Source organism: Oreochromis aureus, linkage group 17 (assembly GCF_013358895.1).
Source record: "Oreochromis aureus strain Israel breed Guangdong linkage group 17, ZZ_aureus, whole genome shotgun sequence".
NCBI lineage: Eukaryota > Metazoa > Chordata > Actinopteri > Cichliformes > Cichlidae > Oreochromis > Oreochromis aureus.
Window position 1 is genome coordinate 10,105,248 of NC_052958.1, and position 23,027 is coordinate 10,128,274.

General features: G+C 39.5%; 1 long non-coding RNA gene across 1 annotated transcript in view; it reads left to right on the forward strand.

The window, feature by feature from the left end:
* Positions 1-9,265, forward strand: part of LOC116309802 — a 51,344-nt gene extending 42,079 nt beyond the window's left edge. The window contains exons 3-4 of the long non-coding RNA XR_004198659.2: positions 2,649-7,523; positions 8,692-9,265. This is a non-coding gene — a long non-coding RNA (uncharacterized LOC116309802). The remainder of the gene's footprint in view (positions 1-2,648; positions 7,524-8,691) is intronic.
* Positions 9,266-23,027: the final 13,762 nt, after the last annotated feature.

A 23,027-nucleotide genomic window follows, 5' to 3' on the forward strand; every position in this document is an offset into this window, starting at 1 on the left:
CTGTGTGTTTTGCTTATGAGATATTTTAATTGTAAATAGAAAAAGGAATGCACCAGACTTTATCAATGCAAGAAAGCATAAATTATGAGAGGAAATTAAACTAAATTCATTCACAGAGAACCAACTAAGACTGAGCCCACAAACAAACAGTTTGTAGTGCATTAGCGTCCCAGCAGAATATACACAGAATTACTTGATTGGCCTCAAGGGATGTAATATCTACGCTTTAATTTCAGATACCAAGTGAGCATATCCTGTTACAAGCCATTACAAGGCTTTAATGCCAGGCGCCGTGTTGGGGATGGTGTTTGTTATGCTCTCATTTTATATCCCCACTTGTTAGGTTTTAGCTCTGTTTGAGATGCGATGAAAAGATTTCTGCTATTTGGGCTACAGCTAGGCTTTCTTGTCTTGCAAAATTTACTCCCATGATTAAAAATATTCAGTTGGAAATAACTTCACTGCTTAATTCTCTTCTCTAAAGGCTGCTTCAGAATAAGCAGTAAAACGAGAGACACAAAGTAGATGTAACTAATTGCCTTCCCCCTCTGGGTGTGGAGTGCAATACACTATTTTGGATGATTTTTTTTTTTTTCACCATGTACACTCCACTGTGGCTGCTGGACAGAAACATTCATTTCTTCCTCTGGCTCCGGGCTCGTGCTCATACCCTCGCCAGTTAGAGCGTTACTTGTGGCTCAAGTTTTGCAATTTTCATACCGGCAGAAGTTGCCAAAGCATTGTGAGGTCATTAGTCATCTCACAACCTACTGGTTTCTGGACAGAAACAGAATACATGATGAAACATGCCAATCAATAGAAATAAGGCAGTAAAATAAAATAAAAACACTCAAAGTCTGGTAGATTTCACCAAAAAAAGTCAATACCTGCCTGTTGCCTACTAAAAGCATACAATATGGATTGAAGAATATCATGTTCGAGGGGATGGTGTTCATTTATGACATCCTCATTTCATATTCTTGCCAGTTGGGCATGCCTCAGTTTTGAGGTGTAATATAGCCCTGCCAAATCAGCGGTAGCCCCATTACTCATCCCCCTCTGTGCCGTCTCCTGGCTTGTGCTCCGGCGCTAATGCAGATTACAGGGATATATGAGGGCTATTTTGTTCGCTGCAGGGTGGAAACGATCACAGGCAACCCTCATCCCTCTCTGATGCACGACTCTACATCTGTTCCCCCCACGAAAGCCTATCTGGAGATCCATCAGAGCCAAGCCCTTATCAGATCTGAGGCTGGTACATCTATTGCACATCAATTATAAATGCCACGTATAAAAAATTGGGTCACTCTATCAACACTTGCTCCCGATCCTCAGAGACATTGTTTAGTTAAGTGATTAGTGGCTCGGCTTTAGATACAGTTTGTGCATGTTAAATGGTCCATTTATGATACACGAGCATATAGACGCAGTGGCCTCCAGTGAAGGAGAATAATGTTACGACTAATAATGGTTATGCCGTAATGATAATGTGGCTGAAACTTTCTTTGTGCACGGGGGAAATAGGAAGGGGAAATTAATCAGAGAGAACCACACTTTTTCCGTCAACTTTCAGATCCTCAGCGGATCGAGTTTGTGGGATTTGCGCAGGTGGAACTCCACACAGGTGTGAAATGCATGCATCATAATCGATAAATCCATTTTTCTCTTGCTGCAAGACAATCCGAAGTGATGAATGAGCCAAGCTGCATTATTCAAAGCTGAAAATCACTCGCAACTTAAATTTATTTCCAACTTGCTCCCTGACAGAGAACACAGACATATTATTCAAATTTCTATCTATTCTGTGACCAGGACACGTTCAAAAACCACACGTTTAATCTTTATGCAAGTCTCCCCTCATCTGTTGGGTAAATAGACCATTCATCATATTATTGGGCTTTTACAGCTTGACTGTTTGACTGATCTGTCTCTCAAACAGCTCCTCTCCCTGGCAGACCAATCAATCATTTTTCAATGAAGATGTCACAGCTCATTGTGTGAAGAGTTATCCTAAACAATTCTCCTCGCCGTTTAGATGATAAATTAAAAGTAAACCGTTTATTTTTGGCCATCAGGATGGTCAGTCCTCACAGACATGTATGAACAAAACATATAGGCGCTCTAAACTTTTGAGCAAACATAAAGTTTTATCGACGCGCTTTATGGCTGCCTTGTTGAAATCTCCCACTTTTTACCTCAGTGGAGGTGTTAGCAGGTGCAGAAACGTCGACGTGTGTGTGCTTGCTATTAACTTTTCATTAGGCACTGTAAACTGCACAAGTCATCACCAAGAGGTTCCTACTTGGCATAATTGGTTTGTGGTTAATGCTTGTTTGTGTCAGTGGGTCTGTAAAATCACAGTTTTAGCTCTTTCCCAGGAAGAAGCACTTTTTAAAGATTTACAGCTTTTTCAGACTGGCAGCTGAAAGCACACACACACAACTCATAAAACTTCTTCCAGGGTGCACATTTTTCATTGCAGCTACTCATAATGATCTCTAATTTAATAATTAAAACCTTACAATTGACTTATTAAAAGACCAAACAGCTGCAGTGCATTAATAAGGATTTCACTATTCAGGATGAGTTCTTGTTTGAGCGCACCTCTCATCTCCACTCTTCTTCTTTCTCTTCTGTTTCTGTGCCAGGGTCCTTCAGGATTTCATGCAGAGACCTGCGAATGAGCACTGACGTCTACCTTCATCTGAGTGTAGATGAAAGACGCAGGGAATCGCATATGGTTCCACACACGTACACCAACACAGACGCTCGTCATATTTCCCTTTGTTTTACTAATGAAAATCTTTTCCATCGCTGTCATCTGCTGCAAGACTGCAATGAAAGATGAAAGAAGATAAAAGAATATTAACCAAATAAACCTGTAATATACCTATGAAACTATTAACAACTTCATGTTACGTGAGTGATGCGTTTTAGTGTTTTTGCTGGTTGGCATGAGAAAGTTTTTAAAGTGGAGTAATTTGATGAAACACCATATTTTAAATGATAAGGGAATGACGTGAAATGTAATGAAGTAAAAATATAAATTAGAACAAAAGAAATACAGTCAGTTCACCTTCAAATACATTAAATAAATAATAGATTTTAGCTTGAAATACCTGGATAACACTCTTTTAGTCAAAGACTGTATAAAAAGATTAAAAAGATAAAAAAAAAAACTCATAGGCAAATGAGCCTACTTGTCACCAGCTCTATGACCTCAGAAAATGTTTTCCTGGTGGCTTAATAGCCTCTAACCCTAACTTCAAGACTTATTTAATTCAGCATGACGTTCACTTTGTAAATTCTGGTTCAAAGTAAAACCGACATCAAGTAAAGCAAGGTAAGTTTTTAAGTTCAACTTTTGGTTTCAAAGAGCCAAGATAGTAAGAATGTATATTTTATTGATCCCCCTTGGGCGAAATTCATCTCTGCATTTAACCCATTCACTCAGTGAAGCAGTGAGCAGCCACCAATCTAGCACCCGGGGAGCAGTGTGTAGGGATGGTACCTTGCTCAGGGGCACCTCAGGGTAGCCGTTCAGTGGATTCGAACCCCTGACCTTCCGATCATGGGGCCACCGCTCTACCTACTGAAATATCCCAGCCCTGCCGAACAAAATGCTCGCCTCAAGATTTCCAAATGGGATATCATAAATAAACGGGCAGTGTCACAGTAGTCACATCCATCTTTTATATACAGTCTATAGAATCTTCACTTTGATTCCTTTGGTTGCAAAACATCTAACCAGCATATAGAAGCCTGCATATGAATCCTTGCAGTGAATTGAATTTTTTACTTTACTAATTTGAACAGCACCATTACTGGCCATTAAAAAAATGTCAAATCACATACATTGTAGTCTCGATTATCAAATGCAGTCTTTGTGGTTTCCATAGAAAGCCAAAGTCTTTCTACGGATTATTAAGAAAAAATGTAATCAGTTTTCTCGCTCCTCGCGGATCATCCACGAGGTCCTTCCTCAGTTCGTCCGCCCTCCTCCACCACCCTACCCTCAGTGCACCTACGTTGCATTATTAAACTTGAATAAGATCATTAGCATACAAAGCAGGAAACCTACCGCCGTGGAGTCATACATATTTATCTGTCTGACTTGTGCATGCATACACTCGTACTGTAACCCTTTTTGCAACCAAGGGTGAGTGGTTCTCTACTGCAAGAGGGCTGCGAACAGAGACTGTGAAGTGGATATTAATAGGAGCATGTCTAGTTTTAAAAAGCAGATATCTATTTGTGAAACATCTAAAGAAACACGGGCTTTCATTTGAAATACACATTAAACCATGTGCGGCTGCCTGGAGAAAAATGTGTGTATTTGGAAGCAGAGCAGATGGAGTTTGGTTAGGTTCATCAGAGCAGCTTCCAGCATATCAAATATAGTTTACACACAGAGGAATTTCTGAATCTAGTAATGCCTGCAGTACATAGTCATCTGCTGCACACAGAAGCACATAATCAAACAGAAAGAAAGACAAACAGAGAGCATGGCCTTCTGAATACCTATCAACTGTGGATTACCTCTGCCTTCTAAATGACTCCTTGTTGCTTTCCTTGTATCATCCCTTTGCAAAATTAACTTTCTCCTCGCCCACCCTCCCTGTGTTTTACCCACTTGTGAATCACTTTTCCTCCTTTTCCTCATCCTTCCAGCTGAGAGAACAACCTATCTCCTTTTTTGGCTACGTGAAGTTCCTTTTTAATACGCTTCCCTCCTTCCTTCCTTCTCTCTCCTTCCTCCTGTGAGATTGCTGTTGTGTCTTATGGCTTTTTATTCCTACGTGATGGTAGATGGGTTCATGTAGGAGTAGAAGCCACTAAACACGCGGCGAGTGCTCAACACGCTGGCCAACACATGCAGCGAGCTTCCTGTGGATATGACAGCTGCCATGTTCACATCAATGTCCTGCCTATTATCAAGAATGTACACACACATTATAAATAGAACAAGGGTGATCCCTGCCGAGAGTGTTTACCACTCTGGATAAAAGTTTTAGTGGGGGAAAAATCGAAAATTAAACAGCTAATTGCAAACAATTAAGCAGAATGCTCAGCAAGTAAGGGCTGACGAGTCAATCTTTGGTTGTGAACAGACCTACTTTTCCCACCTGCACGCTGGCATGTGCCCTGAATTTCAAACTCATTCCTGCATTCCTCTGCCCCGGGGTCATTGTGCCGAGTTCTCGAAATAGAGATGAGGATGGAAAAATAAGTGAAACAATGTGCAGAGGTAGGTCATCAATATTCTTTGGTAACGTACGCGACGTAGTCTGTTTTCTCCTTTGAATGCAAATAAATGCTGTACACGAAAACCTGTTACAGGCTGCTGTATTTAAATGTTTTACATCAGGTCTAACATGATTTGCATTTTACGTAATGGTATAAAGTGCCATGAGAGGAAGGTGTGAGTTGGCGCTATATACACGTAAATTAATTTAACTACTAATTGAAAAAGGCTTCAGTTTAAAATAGTTTGTCATCCAAGTAAGATGTGAGGCTGTGAAGTTGTACTTTGGCAAAGAACTTTTAAAGTTGTTATAGTGATTTTTATTGATGTAAGTGAAATAACTTTTAAATCCACAAAAAATACCCAAAACCAAACCTAACAAAGCAAAGGAAACAAGAAAAAACATTATTTTTTAAGTTAAATGATATTATTACTGTGCTAATAAAAACTGCATAAGTCTGTGTGGGCTGTAACCCCCTCATCGGTCATGAAGGTGCCTTATATATAATTAAAATGGATAGGAATATTACATTTATTATATTTACTATAATCCCAACTTTTAAAGTTTTATATTATTTAATCCTCTAGGTTAAACTTGAGTTAAATGAAAATACTTTTGATTAATTCTACATATACCTTCCACAATCAAACACATTTTTCTACATTTCTTTTCTTCTTCTTAGATTAATAAAGAACTTTTGACTATAGATTTGTAGGTTACTTTAAAACTCAAGTAAAACACCTTTTTAAAATAATGTAATCTAATGAAGCAAGGCCATAAGGTTTGAAAATAACTTGCTGTTATTTTTCCTCTTTGGAACGATGTTTTAAATCCTTTTATATGTCCTTAGAAGGATTTTCCGCTTGTGTAACAGTTAGTTGTGACTAAGGGTTTGGGTTATCTGCAGAAGGTTGCGACAGACTTAGACTTTAGAAAGGTAAACATTTATAGCAGTTGTCTCTTTTAAAATTATTGGCAATTATGGGTAAAACAATTGCTCTTTTTTGTATGTTTCTTTTATTTTTAATAAATCCATTTCCCTTTGATCAAAAAAAACATTTTCTTAGTTGGTTCATCTTTATTTTAGCTCGTCCTGACATTTGGTAATTAACAGGTAAATGGTACTGAGATGAGAATGTCATTCGTTTTGAAGCTCATGAGCCAAAGTATTTTAAAAAAAAAGTTTGATCTTGACTAAGTAATAGAGCTAAATGAGAAATCAGAGGATCACCAAAGTAATTACAGCTTAGCTCGAGGGGGTCTCAAACGTCTACACCAAAATTCCCCGTCATCCATCATGTAGAAGTTAAAGCATATTTCTTAAAACCATAAAAGTTAAGTAATTTACGGCACCGGAGGAGAAGTAATAAGACTCCCAATGTTAGGATTCTCAATCTGAGAACCATAAACCATGAATGAAACTCAAGCCTGGACTCAATGACATCACCATCTGTAGTTTGACATAGGTAGCATGGTTGAAAACTTGATAAGGAGTTTTTACCACGAACAAACACATTCTGATACATTGTATCAGAGCCCACCTCTCTTTGTGAGGGTGTATTTTTTTAAAACGAACCCCTTTAAACTCTTAAGCACCAGCATGAAAACAGTGACTCAGCTCAGTGTGAACCCCTTGTCTGCTCACAAATTAGGTCCAAATTTTCACCAGCTCAAAATGGCTAATAATGGCATTTATCAGCGGTAACTTTCTGCCTGAGCTGAACTCAGTGTCAACCAATTAAGCAAGAAATTCAAATTATCCTGCTGCTGGGTCCAGCAGGGTGCTGTGGGGGCTTGGGTTTAAATGTCAACCTTCTGTTTGTATTTGCTGTGCAATGAGCTGTTCTTGTTCAGTCTCCCCCTGGACAGAATCCGAATAAAACCCAAATGGGTTGTTGCTGAGAACCCAAAAAAATAATGAATTATTAATCCCACGATATTAAAAGATTTTGGCAGACGCTTGCAACTGTGTGACATTACTCCAGCACCAATAAAGGGGCAGATAATTATTCAAGATGAAATTGTAATAGAGGAGGTCTGCAGAGGTTTAATGATTTATTTAAGACTGTACGTTGTTGTGATCTAATATTCAGTGGGTGGGTTGGGAAGTTTCTTTTGCTTGCATTATCAGTTTAATTTATTTTTCAGGTTCCCACTCCTACATTGGCTTTTTCTCTTACTTTACAGAGACATGAGGAGGCTTGAGAGAATAGTAGAGCAGGGGAGACTGAGAGAGGATTTGATCCTAGACCAGCGGGGGGCCATGGGAATGTAAAGGTGGGAATCAACCATCCTGGCATCTATGGGAAAGAGTCTGCATTATTTAAAACACCACTGGCACATGCAGGGGAAGTTGTGTTTGAATAGATTGCTGCCATTCTTTGTTTCGCCTAAGGGTGTGTATGTCTTTTCCTGCAATGCTCAGTTATGACTGCACTGCCGTGCAGACCCCAGCTTTCCAAAAATGTCAAAATGATCAGAGAAATGAGACGGCACAGCCTCATTTTCATTGTGACAGCCGTGCATTTTACTTTAAATTATGCAAACGCTTTCATATGTCCTATACAAGGTCACATAATCCCCAGGTTCAGGTAAAAACATGAAAATCATCCACAACAGCATAATGGGGTTTTCATCTGACAGCTGCAATAATATAGTGCGTTTGTGTACAGTAGGTGTTATGTACGAGTGTTGTTCTACTTTATCAACACCCCCCTCAGGCTACACTTTGATTTTCCTGTAATAAATAATGCTCTTTTGTGTTCTGTGCTTCATTTGTTCCCTGTTGTAACCTCAGTGCTGCTCAATAAATTATGAATCCTTCCAGTTCAACCTGCCGCATATCTCTCGTTTCATTTGTCTGTCGTGCTCTTTTTGTTTTTCCCGTGTTGTTTTGCAAATTGTGCACAATCTCAGCCCAAATCTACACACAAACACACATTAGAGCCTTCGTGTGGCAAGCTTCTGGAGAGCTCTTTTCTATTAAGATGGGATGATTTAACTCCTAATTTCTTCCTGGATTCGCTAAAAGCTTGACTCAAGACTACTTTAAGTCCACAATTGCCCAACAATGAGCTGTAGTAATCAGGAGCACATTAGTAGCACATTTAACTGTACATATGCTTCAATAATTGGTTTAATGATAGATATGAGGTATGGAAATGCTTAATAAAGAGCCAGTAAGTGCCATTTAATCAGCCTATTACTGCCATAATTGCTTGTGTTGTTTAACAGTGTATGTTAAAGCTGCTTTAAGGCACAAAATTGCCATATATATATGTATAACACCGGAACCGCATTAAAAAATAAAGATGTCATTCTTGCTGCACCATGTTATCACAAAGTTGTCTAACAGCAGGCAAGCTGAAAGATTGTTTAGGGGTAACTCTGATGCAGAGGATGAATTGCAGAGGCACAGCGTGATTCTTTCATTTTCTTTTCTCAGAGATTTTGGGCTGCAAAGCTCGCCTACACACACCAGCTGGCTGTTGTCTGGGGGAATCGCCTCAGCCATCTTTTTTCTGATGAAATCAGAGGAAATCCACAAGCAGCCCAAGGCGGACCACACATCCTTCTTTTTTTTCCCCCCTTTTACTCCTTCACTATTCAATAATTCTCAGTGATAGGCCTCTCCTTTGAGCACTGGCACCACTCCTCATTCCAATTAGTGAAAGGCAAAGAGGCCCCCTTGTTTGTCGGCACGCAAGCAGTAATTGGATAATCCCTGAAATTTGGGAGAGTGCACAAAAGGGAATCTGTAATTAAAGCAGAAAGTCTGTCAAATATTGACACAGATGAGTCCTGCAAAGTATAGATACTGAGGATGAGTCAACATTATCGAACAAGTTTTTAGAATCTCCCAGTTTTATGCACAGGGGCAAAATATGACATTTTGTCATAACGTTTAGATCTGAGAAGAAAATGACTTATGAATAAAACCCATCAGATTTTTTTTAATTAATAAACTTTTGCATAATCTTTTTGTTTAATTGGCTTTAAATCCTCAAGCGACATGTCTCCTCATGTTCACTGACACATCCTGTCATGAGCTCATTGGGTTTAGCAGGTGGACTCAGTGAGGGAGGAGTTCTGAAGAGACTCACAATCAGCAGATTTTTAAGAGTTTCATAAAAAGAGCAAGTGTTGCACTGTCTGTCACTCTCTGCAGGTATCCACAGTTTTCAAAGTGTGACAGCCACACGAGCAAAAAACCCCAACATAGTAGAAATGATTCTTTCAAGACTAATGGTAGTAATGGTGTTACAAGGAGGTATCCATGAATATAATGAGCCTTCTAAATAAAAACGTTTGCATCCCTTTACAGATACAAAGTCATCTACTGCTCAATTTTATATACTTATATCACATAGTGCCATAGTTTTAGGTGCAATCACACCGACAAATATAGCTACTATTTGCTCATTTTGCTGTGAGCATGGGTTAAAGCGGACTGAAATGATCCAGAATAGCATTCCGGCACATCACTTAATGTGTAATCAAATCTAATAGACAGTTTAATACATGATACTGCAAAGAGTTAATTTTTCCTCTGCTGTAGCCATTAGGTAGGCATTTAATGTGACTTCAGTTGAAGGCATGGAGATAGTTGACCAGCATTAAGAAAATAATGTCATCCCACAGCCCACTTATACCCTCAATACGTTCTTTTGTCTTTCACATTGCTGTAACACGTTCATGGAAGATGATGCGACAATGAAAAGAAGGAAACTCTGATAATATAAACACACAGCAGATATCAATAGAAATGGCAAACAGGTGGAAACACAGCTAACATAATGTCTCAAAAGGAATTAACTAAACACAAGAGACAAAAGATTACCCAAATTAAAAGTAACAAGACAGAGCGGAGACTACACAAGACACAGAAACATGAGGGAGGCAGGATTACACAGGAACTCAAAGAATTAGTTATGACCCAGACAATCATGAACAGAACTAGATCTAAAACTAAAACCTCAAAAAATAAATATATAAGAAACCAACCAGGAAATGCTGGTATAAGTTATATACTCGAAACTAAAATGATTCAAGCAACCACACAACTCAAAACCCTGGAACCAAGACCCAGTGACCAAGACACAGATGCTGTAAATCCAGGGATTAAAAAATGATTAAGTCATGATAAATGCACTCAGAGATGGAGGAAGATGTAAGAAAGAGCAAAGAAAGGACAGGAGAAAACAGCAAGAGAATATTTTCAAAGGTAAGGATTGCTCTGTTTATAAATTGGAAATTTGGTACTTAGTTAAGGTTATAAATTCTCCTACATTTCTTAATGAGATATTGTGCATGTACATAAAAATAGTACATAGTTTAGTGCAGACTGAAATGATTAGTTTACAAAACTGTGGTGAAATCTACCATCTTGCTTTTCACGTTCCTTAGCACATTGTTTCATGTCCCTGAACATAAGTTGTTGTTCTTTCAGCTCTCGTATATACCAATTCATGTCCATACACATGAAAGACAAAAGAAGTAAGGTATGGTCAAATGGTGACGGTATAATGGTGTATAATAACACTTTTCATGCCAGATGTTTGTGCTTATGGTTGGCACATCTTTTAAAGCTTTGTTTCTTGGTTGCCTTGGTCACACCGTTCCATTTTCTCTACACACGAAATAGCCTAAACTTCCTTTTGAGATAGATCACTTTCTAATTCACTGACATAAAAAAAAAATCTGCAAATTGTGTCCATGAACACGAAATATTTGTTCTTTTTCGTCAGGATGGAGTAGATCACCGACTTGGCTACCACGCCTTCTCTATGTAGTCCTTTGACTATTCTACTTGGTTTTATGGTAATTTGATGTGTTTTCATTTCAGCTAGTGAGTTATCAGTCAGTGGGTTTCATCTTGTTTGAAACACTGACAGTTTTGTGCAGTGTTTCCACCTGGACTCAAGTGATGGACTGACCAGAGGACCAGCATTGCAATACATGGAGTCATGCGGCTAAAATGGCTAAAAACCTGTTTGTAGCAGCCGATTGATGAAAGTTGGGTGCCTTTCATCAGCCTGCATGCCATTTTGGAAACAATCTTTGCTCACTGGACTTCTCATTGTGACAGCAGCATGCTGAGTTACACAGATTTTTTCCCCAACATCTCACTAAAACCCATCACAACGAGACGTCTCCTCTTAGAGTCCACTTAATGAGAGTGTAGCGTCAGCGTTCTGGCTGCAATTACAGTGCTTAGGACTCTTTAATGATATGTTAATGGCTTGGCTGTATTACCTCTCAGCTGCCCAAACAACATTAAATACCCCGCGGCTGATTAATCCTGCATCCACAAAAACACCCAATTAGAGGGAAAATGTTTGAATAGAGTTTTGCCAACAACTTCAGAGCAAAATGGGGCACGCACAAAAAGAAATTCTACAACAGATTTTCTACAAAAAGAAAATAACTGAAGCTTTAAATTCTATTCGTTCCTGTTTTACATTTAAAACACAACGTTGTTTATTGCATTTCGATAATTCTTTTTTAACATGACTTCAGGAGAGGCGAGGTTACTTTGCTCAAGGGCACAATGCAAAAGCGCACAGCTGTTAGCGCACACTTGTTGTGGCGAGGGTCAAACCTGTGACCTCTCAGTTACATAAGGCTCTGTTGAACCAGCAAGCTGCCTTGCCTACACACTGCTGCTGCTGTTTTTGCATCAAAAAGAAGGAGGCTTTTAAAACATCTAACACAACTTGCACTAATTAGGTGCATGTTGTATTTTTGTTCTAATTAAAACCATGAAAGGGATCTCAACATAATCATAAGTTATGGCCAAATTAGTAAGATGAAGTGTACAGAAACTCTAGATATCATCAAAGCAACAACATCCTCCGCTTCTGAAACCAGTCCTCTGAATTAATGCGAGATATTGATTTAAAAACCGCAAACACTTTTCATTCCTCAGCATTACCATTGTGCCAGATACGATTAATCTGTGATACATTTCCAACAACTCCCAGCACAACTTCCCTCTTGTCAGCACATGATTGCTGTCGACGTAGACTCTTGCGAGGCAATAGTGATTATTAATGTGCAACATCTGAAGTCTAACTCTTGAGGGGGGAATTAATTTTCCAGGAGTTCCTACAATGAGCTGTGACAAAGTACCTCCAAGTCCACAGAGGGGAGGAGATCCCCAGCCGGCTACAAAACACACACAACACAAGTTTGAGCAGTGTAGGAGGAGGAGAAACAGTAGACAGGTGGTACATTCTGTCTTGTTCTGTTCTTAATAAGAGTTTTGAGTTGCTGACACTAGGGTATGCTACTCCAGTGTATATATAGATATATAGTGTAGTAAAGGGGGAAAATACTCAGCATTAAACACCTCCACATCCTCGGTCCTTGTTGGCATAGATTCCACAAGTCGCTTAAACTTCACAGAGGAATAAAGCAGGGTTCTTCCTTTTTTAATAGAGGTAGTGGACGCCTGGGATACAAAAACCTGTTGTGCCTCTCCTACTATGACCATTCAAAAGCACGAGACGTGATGGTTGTATAATAATTAATGGTGCATATTTATGGCAAACAGTTCAATATTATATAAGTTTACATCAGATTTGTTGCAAACTGGCTCAAAGACAGAAACCCCAAGCATCTGGCCCATACAGCGTGTAGTCCACATGTGCAGTTTTCTATTGACAGCATTTGGCTTTGACTGATGGCGGCAACCCGGGGAGAGTCTGGCTGCCTCGACTCAGCCACAGTTCCACCTTATATGGGCCAGATGTCAGGTGTGGTGACATTTGGACATCATCTGGCCCACAAAACATTTGCCAGTACCATAACCAAGCTGTGAGTGCCAAAAGAAGCCAAGATTAAACTAAATGTGTTTGCTCTCTGGAATGAGATTACTTGAAATGAAAGAAAAAATGAAAAATGAACTAACAGTAGCGTGTGAAAGACAGCAATATCAGCAGTGCAAGAAGTGAATAGATGTGGGTCATTTGTGCATAAGGAGCAACCTCAGCTGGCTGACATCCACCACTGGGAGCATAAGAAACAGAATCAAGCATTAAAGACAGTAAAATGTTTATATATAATAAAGGTTATAAACAAAACATAATATTGTTGGAGGTCAAAAATGTCCTCCTTAAGCCTCCAGTTCCAACTGAATACAGAGTATACTGATAGCAGCTACATTAATTTAGCAGCGCCTGACCTCTCATACTGGATTACAGGCAATCCAAGCATTGTGTAAGGGCATTTACTTAAAATATTAATATTAAAATTAGGTCACTTCTCCAAGACAGTTCCACTGAGTGTTATTGTATAAAGTCTGAGACCCTGAGACAGTTGCCTGTTGTGCCTATCGGGCAATCTTTCCTAAAATCAGTGGATGAGGTTATGGTTACCCTGGAACAAACAACTTCCATTTTATTTGTCATTTCTCTGAATACATATGTAAACAACCACCAACCACCAACTGCCATCCATGCCAGCCAGGAGACATAGTCTCCCAAGCATGTCCAGGTTCTGCCCTGGGGTGTCAAACCAAGTAAGATATGCCTGAAGCAACTCCCCACGAGGTATCCAAGTCAGTGATAACTGGCTTTTTTTTAATGATCCTCACAGTTAGCAAAAAAGGCTGGGCCCCGACACTTATCAGAGGAAGCTCTGAAGGTTCCATGTATCTCGTGTAATCGCAACATTTTTTTCCATCACTATACTAACAGCCTTTGAGCGCAGGTGAGTGTAGGAACATTGATTGACCGGTAAATCAATAGTTTTCCCCTTTTACACTCAGCTCTCTTTTCACCTCTTCTGTCAAGCACCCAGAGTGGGCACTCCACCCTTTTTCGGGTGAGAATTGTGGCTTCAGACATGGAGGTGCTAATTCACATCCTCACTGCTTTGCACTCTGATCCAAACGCCTCAGTGAAAGCTGGAAGTACGACTTAAAGCCAGGAGGACAGCATCATCGTCAAATAGCAAAGACGTGATCCTGAAAACTCAAGGAAGTCTGAACTCATGTAACATAATGCATCACCAAATTCCTCAATAAAGAGACAGCATATTCAAAATACACTGTTACAGTACATTTACCAAAGCTGGCTCCTTTCAAGATCCATTCAGTGTGTTCTGGAGCTTTCCATCATATTACATTATCCATATCAACAGATGGATTCTGCCTAGAGACCCATGAATGCAAATGTTAAGCTTTCCTTTTTCTGAGACAGTTAAAACATGTCTAATACCACTTCATCAAAAAATCTGGAGCTCTTTAATTTAAATTTAATTTATGCTCTTTATTGTTGCACTTAGGCTGATTCATCTATGTATGAGGTATAATTTTAATCAGGTTTCTTTCCTGTCCTGTATATTTTCCAATAAAAGATGAAAAGGTTTTTTTCTTTAAGGTTGTAGCAGATCCATCAGTAGCAGCGGTACTACCTGTGGCTAACTTTAGTTGATAAAGGTAACAATTTAAATGCAATCATGCCTCTCCCACACATTGCATTATTACAGCCTGATTATCAATACCTGGGCTAACAATAATCATTTTCTCCATCATGAAAGGCTCTTTCAGAGTGTCAGGTCGGTGTGTGCATTTCGCTCTATCTTGTCTGTTTCTTATCACCCCTCATCAGCGGGGGGCGAGAACGAGGTCGGAAGTGGGGCTGCTCATCCGAGGTGAGGAGGAGAGCCAAAAGAAGGCAGCATCCTTATCAAAGGCCTGGGTGCTAAGCCTCGGTTAAAAATAGAAACCGAGGGAGATTGGCATCGATTTCTGCAGGCGTTGACGGCCCGATTGACAGCAGCACTGCGGCGTCGGGCTGTTGAGCCATCGAGGGAATCCGCCAGACTGCCTATGATGAGATGAGATGGGAAGATAACTTCTGACAAGCCCTCCACCCACCACCCATCTCTAATCACCCTGTCTGCACACACACACACACAAACAGATACACATAGAGAGAAAAAGTAATTACCACATGCATGCACGCACACACACACTCAGGGACATACACACTTGCTGCCCCCTGAGCAAGTAATGGGACTTTGGCTGGCTGAGCATCCACCTGTCCAGTGTCTCCTGCCAAGTCAAAGCTCATGCGCTCGCACACATACAAAATACCTCTGGATGTCCCTGCACAGCCACCAGCTACAGTCCTTCAGGGTTATCTCACTAAATTATCTACCATCAGTAAATACTTCCTAATATCCATGAGACGTCCTGAAAAGAGATGTCAGTGACCTTTGTTTTACTGCTGTAATTGAACCCCACAAAGTGATTACTGTTATTACACTGTCCGCTTTAGTGCACCTCAATGTTATTCATCTCCCTGCTGTATTAGCAGCAATTCAGTCAAGCAAATGTACTTGGCAGCCTGTTATCCATATTTTTTTCGGTCCAAGGTTATCTTGTTTTAGTAATATTCTTGAAGGCCTAGTTTATCATCCAAAGGTTGATGCCAGTGTGCATCTGGATCTAGAAGCCATTTATTTTCTAGCATAAAGACAAGAACAAGCTAGTCCTAACACTCAGGCCTACAGTGACGTCCTACAACTCATTTGTCGTTGGCTACACCCAAACAGAAACCCTGATATAAAACACCATTTTGTAATTTAGGTCTCAGTCACACAGACCTAAAGACCAGTCGGTAATCCCCTGGCAACCTCGAAATGCTAGGGAAGAATGTGTCTTCCCCAGTTGGGTGTTGGAGGTTGCTGGCTGTTGCTGGGTGAAATCATGCTACGTTCCAGGTTAAGTCAGAATTTTCAAGTTCCAGTCAGAATTTTAATTTGGAGGGCCGTGTTAACTTCCTACCCAGAGAACCGGAGCAGCCCCACCAACCTTGAATTAACAATCCAAGGTGGCAGCAGTAAAATTGTAAAACTGTTCATCTGTACTGTTACATTTGTGTATTTGTGACTCACTGAATAAGCCATATGCAGCGCATTGACCAAGCTCTGTCCATGAATGTGGTGCAGTGGTGCTTTTAGGAATTATGCTGTATTGATAGCGATACATTAATGGCTCTACCTCGCTAAGGACCAAAACCAATTCCTGTTTTTCCAACGTGATTTTTAACTTCCGAGGTGTTTGGAATGCAGCATCAGATTTAAAGGGGGTGCTGCTGCAAAAACCTACTTGTGATTGCTTTGGTTGCAAGCTTGTCTGCAACACTCACTAACAAGCCAGCAATGCAGTGAAAGGTCAGAAAGTGAAACTCAAAGTGGAAGCGGAGAATGTTCTCCTTCAAATTAAAAGTTTGAATTATTGCTGAAACCAACATATTTCAAAAAGGAGTGACTTTTACTTTGAAGGTGAACATTGTCTGTTTTCATTTTTGCCTTTCATTCTGTTTACAGACACCTTCCATGCAAATGAGGCAATCTGCTTTTGGAAGGAGGTTTTCAGCAGCCATATACTGCAGACCTCTTTGTGACCAATTTTACCTAGCAACAGCAAACGACCTCCAGCAACCATTCACAGTTGGTTGAGGAGTTTTCACTTTTCCCTAGCGACCAGTGGTTGCCAGACAGTAGCCAACTGGTCTGCACACCTGCATGACTGGGGCTTAAGCTGTTTAATCATTTGGAAAGTATTTATAGAGTCTTTTACTATTGCACTTGTTTTTGAAATCAGTGAAGTCTCCCCCTTATCCCATTCGAAGAAATGCAGGTTTAAAGTACTTCTGCATTGGTTTGTTATTGCAAACCTGCCAAAGAACTTGCAAAAAAAGCCTTTTTTATATTCTATACTTTGAACAGAGACAGGGCGGCCTTTTCCACATATATGATCTAAGATAAGCTAACTGGCTTCTTACTCCAGCTTCATAATGGTCATACAAAAGTTCACTAAGGCTTTTCATCTAATTTAAATTCATATCAAAATGAATAACTCTTAAAACCACTTGGCTCAATAAGAATTATATTTCAGTGTTTTTGCCACAAAAATACAGAAGTCTAATTCTTTTTGAAGAATTAAAAGATCATCTCTAGATCTGTAAAAAGAAATGGATGGGAGGCTCCTCTCTCCGCTAATTTTCAAAGGCGGGGATAGAGGAGAGGATCTTCTGCTGTTAGGTTTTTGGACCACACATGGACAGCCAAATCCACTGCTCTGATAAAGAAGGCCCAACAGCAGCTCTATTAACTAAAGACACTTAAGAAGACCAATGTGTCCACAGAGCTGTTCAAGGCCTTTTATCACTGCACTAATGAAAGTGTTCTAACATACAACCATACATTACAGTACAGAGGCTGAAAGGAAAAGTGTCCAGAAAGTCATAAGCAACTTACAGAAAATCATCGGACTCTCTCCTCACACTGGAGGACATCTTCAGGACACACTCCACTCCACTGGAACTCACCCCTCTGTGAGTGAGTGGATAATTTGTCCACACAGATACTCATATACTGTGGGTCTGTGTGTCTACAAATTAGTGTAAATGCATATTATTTGGCATGATTCCACAAGCATGTGAGGATGTCTAATTGCTATCTGTGTGCATTGTTAGCAAGTCTGAGTGTGTGAAATGTGATTTTTAGGTGTACACAGCTAATTTTGTTGTGCTTTCTCTAGCTGCAGTGACACTAAAAGCATCTTATTTTGGTCCTGGAAATATAGCCTGTTGTTTTTCTTTCACTCTTATAGAACTGAACAACAAAATATCCTAAATATAGAAGTTCACAGATATTATCCAAACAAATGACAACTCCTAAAGCCAAATCTTCGTGACCAGGCTTGAAAAGGGGAGTATAGTCATGGAAGCAAAATAAATAATTCCAATCAAACACAAAGAAATCGGAACACACAAGATATCTTAAAACGGCTCTGATGCTTGAGTCCAAAGAGAATCTGGTCACTAAATATTTGAGCACTAGGATATACGGGGTAGGCTGCAGGCATAATAATGTCTGTGGCCTACCATACAGACATTATAAACACAGGTGATGCTGGAAACCTGTGGGATAATTAAAGAAAAAATCTTAGAGGTACAACTAAAACTGCTCTTCCAGTTATAAGTAAAACAGAAATTGGGTTTGAGCCTGCTGAACATCTCCATAATGAATTATAATTAATGTTCAAATCCACTCAAAAATGTGTGACGTTACTTCTCGTGGCTGAGTACCTCTGCAAAAGAAAACATTGGTTCACCTTGTTTTCAAATCCAGCTCACCTAAAACCGGAGCATTTACTTGTAAGCACCATTTTTCTCAACTAAATTTGGACCCATTCTGCTTCAGTAGGCAACTTGGGGAACTAAAATCCAAACTACAAAGTGCTGGGAATGGGGCTGTTTCAGTGAAGTATTTAAGAATTCAAAATTTTCATATGATAATATTTGCATATTCATAGATTTTGGATTTTTCGCAGATGTCATTTCAAAGACTTCTCAGCAGGAAATTCAGCTTATTTATGGAAAAATTCAGCAAGGGTTTCTATGATTTTAATCATGGCCCGGGGGAAGGTTTTAGATAATATGCAAGCAACATTAACAAAAAAATAATATAATACTTAACAAACCTTTGAGTTTTAAACATATATAAGTTTCTAACTGTGCGGTTTTTAACAAACAACTGAACAAAAGGCAAGAAAAACAAATTTACAGTGCCCTGAAGATGAGTCTGAGACTTTCGTCACACATAATTCTCTGATGCAGACACTCGGCAGCCCTTCCTTTCTCTGTTGATGGTGAAATTATCCAATAAAGCCAAAATAATCATCATCAAAAGCTGAAAGTTTGACTTCTTCTCATAATTAGGTGATTTGCAGCAATCTGCCACACAGACTCTGTCAATCTGTCAGCATGATCTTCCTCCTGTTAAAACTGCCTGAGAGACAATTACTCTGAGCTCCTCCTAATTAAAAACTCATTGAAATTTATGAGTGCCTGTTAAAAATGATTGAGTTCTGTTTCCTGGGAGGAATGCCATTAGGGAAGTGAATTTCTTACAGGCCCCTTTTGTCCGCTTTTAGCTGTGATATAAAAAGGTATGTGTCTCCCTCTGGTGGTAAAAGCTGTACACCTGCACATGAGATTGTAGTGGAAGATACAGTAATAACGACGACTGCTTGGCTTCACGTCCAATCGTTGCTTTTGGATAGATGCACGGATGAAAATGGACGAATGAATAAACTGTAAAGGACGGCTCCGATGCCATGCTTCATATAGAAAAATAGAGACATTTTAGTTCAGTTGAATATGAATATGTCCCTATTTGTGAGGTTTATCTTAAAAAACAGGAAAGAGTCATTGAATTTGCCGACCACTCACTTGTAATTTGCCCAATATAAGATAATTCATTCTGTAAGCTGGAAAGGACAAAAAGTAAATGACAACAAAGAATATGATTAGAAGTATGGATCAAACAGAAAAGACAGGTTACCTGTGGATATTTGATATTAACTCAGTCCAGCAAGACTCATGTTGGTCATTTCAAACTTAAATTTCCAGATCTGTTGTATGGAAAGTACAAAGATTCAAAGGTTCAACTTTATTTATTTTATTGCATTTCAATACATGAACATATTTCAGTGTTCAGTATCATACTGACATCACCCTATCCGCAACATGGATCCAAAAACTCACTTTAAATTTCATTTAGTCCAATTTCACCATTTTAGCTTGACACTGGCAAAATGTCAACTGTGACAGACATTTTCCTATCTGTGTGAAATATTACAGCATAACGGCTGATTGATCAGTGATCAAAGGCTTCATAGAGACTGGTGTTATTTAAAGAGGGATTACTAGTGTGACGTTTCAGTGCAGGAGACCTGGCTGATGACCTGACAGCTGCATATTTAATAATACCAGTCATTTCAGTTCGGTAACACCACATGAAGGACCGCCTGTGCCTTTGTGTGTGTGTGTGTGTGTGTGTGTGTGTGTGTGTGTGTGTGTGTGTGTGTGTGTGTGTGTGTGTGTGTGTGTGTGTGTGTGTGTGTGTTGTTTGTAGCTTTTCCCTGTGCCTGTGGATTTCCAGTTTCCTCTCACAGTCAGAACACATGCTTTTTATGTTAGTTGGTGGTTCTAAATAGGCCATAAGTGTGGGTTTGAGTGTGTTGTTGTCTGCATTACCCTCATAACTGACTGGCAATATGCCCAATGTGTAAGCTGCTTTACCAGCTAGCATAAACTCCGGTCGCTTGCTTACCTGTCTGAGAAATTAAAAAAGAAACAATACCACATTTTTATTACCACTTTTCTCAATTTTCTTCCAGCCTATAAGATGCCTTAGTTACAAACCATCTTCTTGAGCTGCCCAGGGGAAAATGGAAATATAAGAAGCCTCCAGTATCCAGTCAGCTTTGATAATTTGGATGACTTGGCACTTCAAATTGCATCAGCTTCTTCTCCGGTAGAGGAAGTGAGAGGTGACAGCCCACAGTCCCACACCTGAGAGTTTGATGGTGCAGTTTCATCTTGTCTGCTGTCAGTCTTTACATTTATATTTCCAGTTGTAATAATGCATAAACTGCAAAACCTAGCTAAACCTCAGCAGTGGTACTGAAAAGTTTGGATACCACACCCCAAAACATAAATGCCAGACACGAAAAACCTAATTTATCAGTGATTACGAATAGTTGTTTGCTTTCAAACTGTTGTTTGCTTTTCGCTGTGGGCAGACCTCAGTATGGGTGGGTGACTATGGTCAGTAACGTGGGAGTGCCGCAGGGGACTGTGCTTTCTCTGTTCCTGTTCACCCTGCACAAATCAGACTTCATATACAACTCGGAGTGCTGTCACGAGCAGAAGGTCACTGACACTACTGCAGTAGTGGGCTGTATCAGGAGTGGACAGGACGAGGAGTACAGAAAACTAATCGCAGACTTTGTTGAATGGTGTGAATCCAGACAATTCCATCTTAACAGCAGCAAAACCAAGGAGTTAATGGTGGACTTTAGGGTGTCCGGGTGGGGTCTGGGGGCGGAAGAATAAAGAAGTGTTTCACATCTGGAAAAAATGCAGAGGAAGGCGAGCTTTGTTGTTGGCATGGAGCTGGATAGACTGACAATTGTGGCAGTGTGACGGGTGCTAAGCAGACTCCTGTCAATCATGGACAATCCACTACACCCACTCCACAGCATCATCTCCAGACAGAGGAGCAGTTTCAGAGAAATACTGCTGTCATTTCCCTGCTCCAGACTGAGGAGATTGTTCATCCCCAAAGACACATGACTTTTTATCTCCATCTGGGAGGAAGGGAACATTAATGTCAGTATTCCCTACTGTTCCAGTGTAAAGAAGGGGTGTCAAACTCATTTTATATCGCCAGCCACATACAGCCTACACTTTGATCTTAAGCATAAAGTGGTTACATATTTATCTATTTTTCTACATGATAAAGAAAAAGCTGCTGTGACAAAGAAAGAAATCAGCACGACTTATTGGACTTTTCTGTTTTTCACAAAGTTACAGAGGTTTTATTAGTGACATAGCTAAGCGGTTGGAATTTGGCATAATTTGTGAATGTTGACATTTCTTTAGTGTTGAATAGCAGGAATTAGGCTCTTGTCAGAGGTCATTTTTTTGGTTGGGGGAGGACTGTGAGACTCATTTAGACACTCAGACACTGAGCCTTGGTATTTCATGGATGTTTTGCGGGCTTTCCAGTAGCACACTGTAAAAATGCTGGTAAACAAAGCATAAACAGAGCATATTGATATTAATGGTAGCATTTTACAGGATTCATATCATTCTAAACATGGCTGAACACGATGACTGCCACAACATTAATGTGATGGACTACAAATCTATTCTCCACTCTTGAAATTACCATACATGATGTTCTGTACTGAGACTACATAACAAAAAGACGATTTGTATTTTAAGTTTAAAAACGTAATAAAACAACTCTATTACTAGTTTCCTTTGTCTATGATTTTCCAGTGTCTATACTGAATAATGCTACTTTAAGTGCATGATGATTTGGAGGACTGCCTCTATATGGTTAACTGAAGACTGAAATAATGTGCTTTGCCACAAATAGTTCTTTAACTTCTTGCTGCATGCTCAATCATCCAGGTAAGTAAATTCCCAAAAGTTGATTCTGTTCATCTGGACGTAGCATTTAGAAAACGTTACATCCAGATGAACAGAACCAACTTTTGGGGAGTTCTTTGACTTTTTTAATGACTGAGCCTTTGCCTCGAGTTTGACAACAAAGGCTCCACCCTAAAACGGGTGGATTAGCTTGAAATCTCTGATTATTCACTCTGAATTATTTTTAGACAGAATGTATTCAATAGTCCAATGGAATAGAGGTTTGCAAATTTGAAAAGGGATGATTTCATTTGCAGACAGCACATTTGATTAATATTAAATACAAGTACTACATGCATGACATTATGACTGGGAGCTGAGCCCCCCCTAAAAGTTTGAAACCTAGAATCGTCCCTGAATTAAGACAAAAATATTATTATTTATTTATTGTATTTATTATGCTTGTAATAATACAAGAATTCTTGTAATTCTTGTATTTTCTTATATTTCTGCTGTACAGCACTTTGGTCGGCAATGTGTTGTTTTTTAAAGTGCTATATAAATAAATTATGGTATGATATGGTATGTATATGTACAAATACACAAACATATAGAGGAAAGAGAAAAATGCCGTAAAATTAAAAAAAAAAGAATAAATAATTAAGTAACCAAACAAACAATGAGAGAACGACGGTAACAATGAAGAAAGACATTAAAAGCGTTAATAAAATTTTAATACTTGCCTGTCGTCCTCCCCTGCAGTCGCTCGACTTGGATGACGCTATGCACAGGTCGAACGCTGATTGGTAAAAGACGC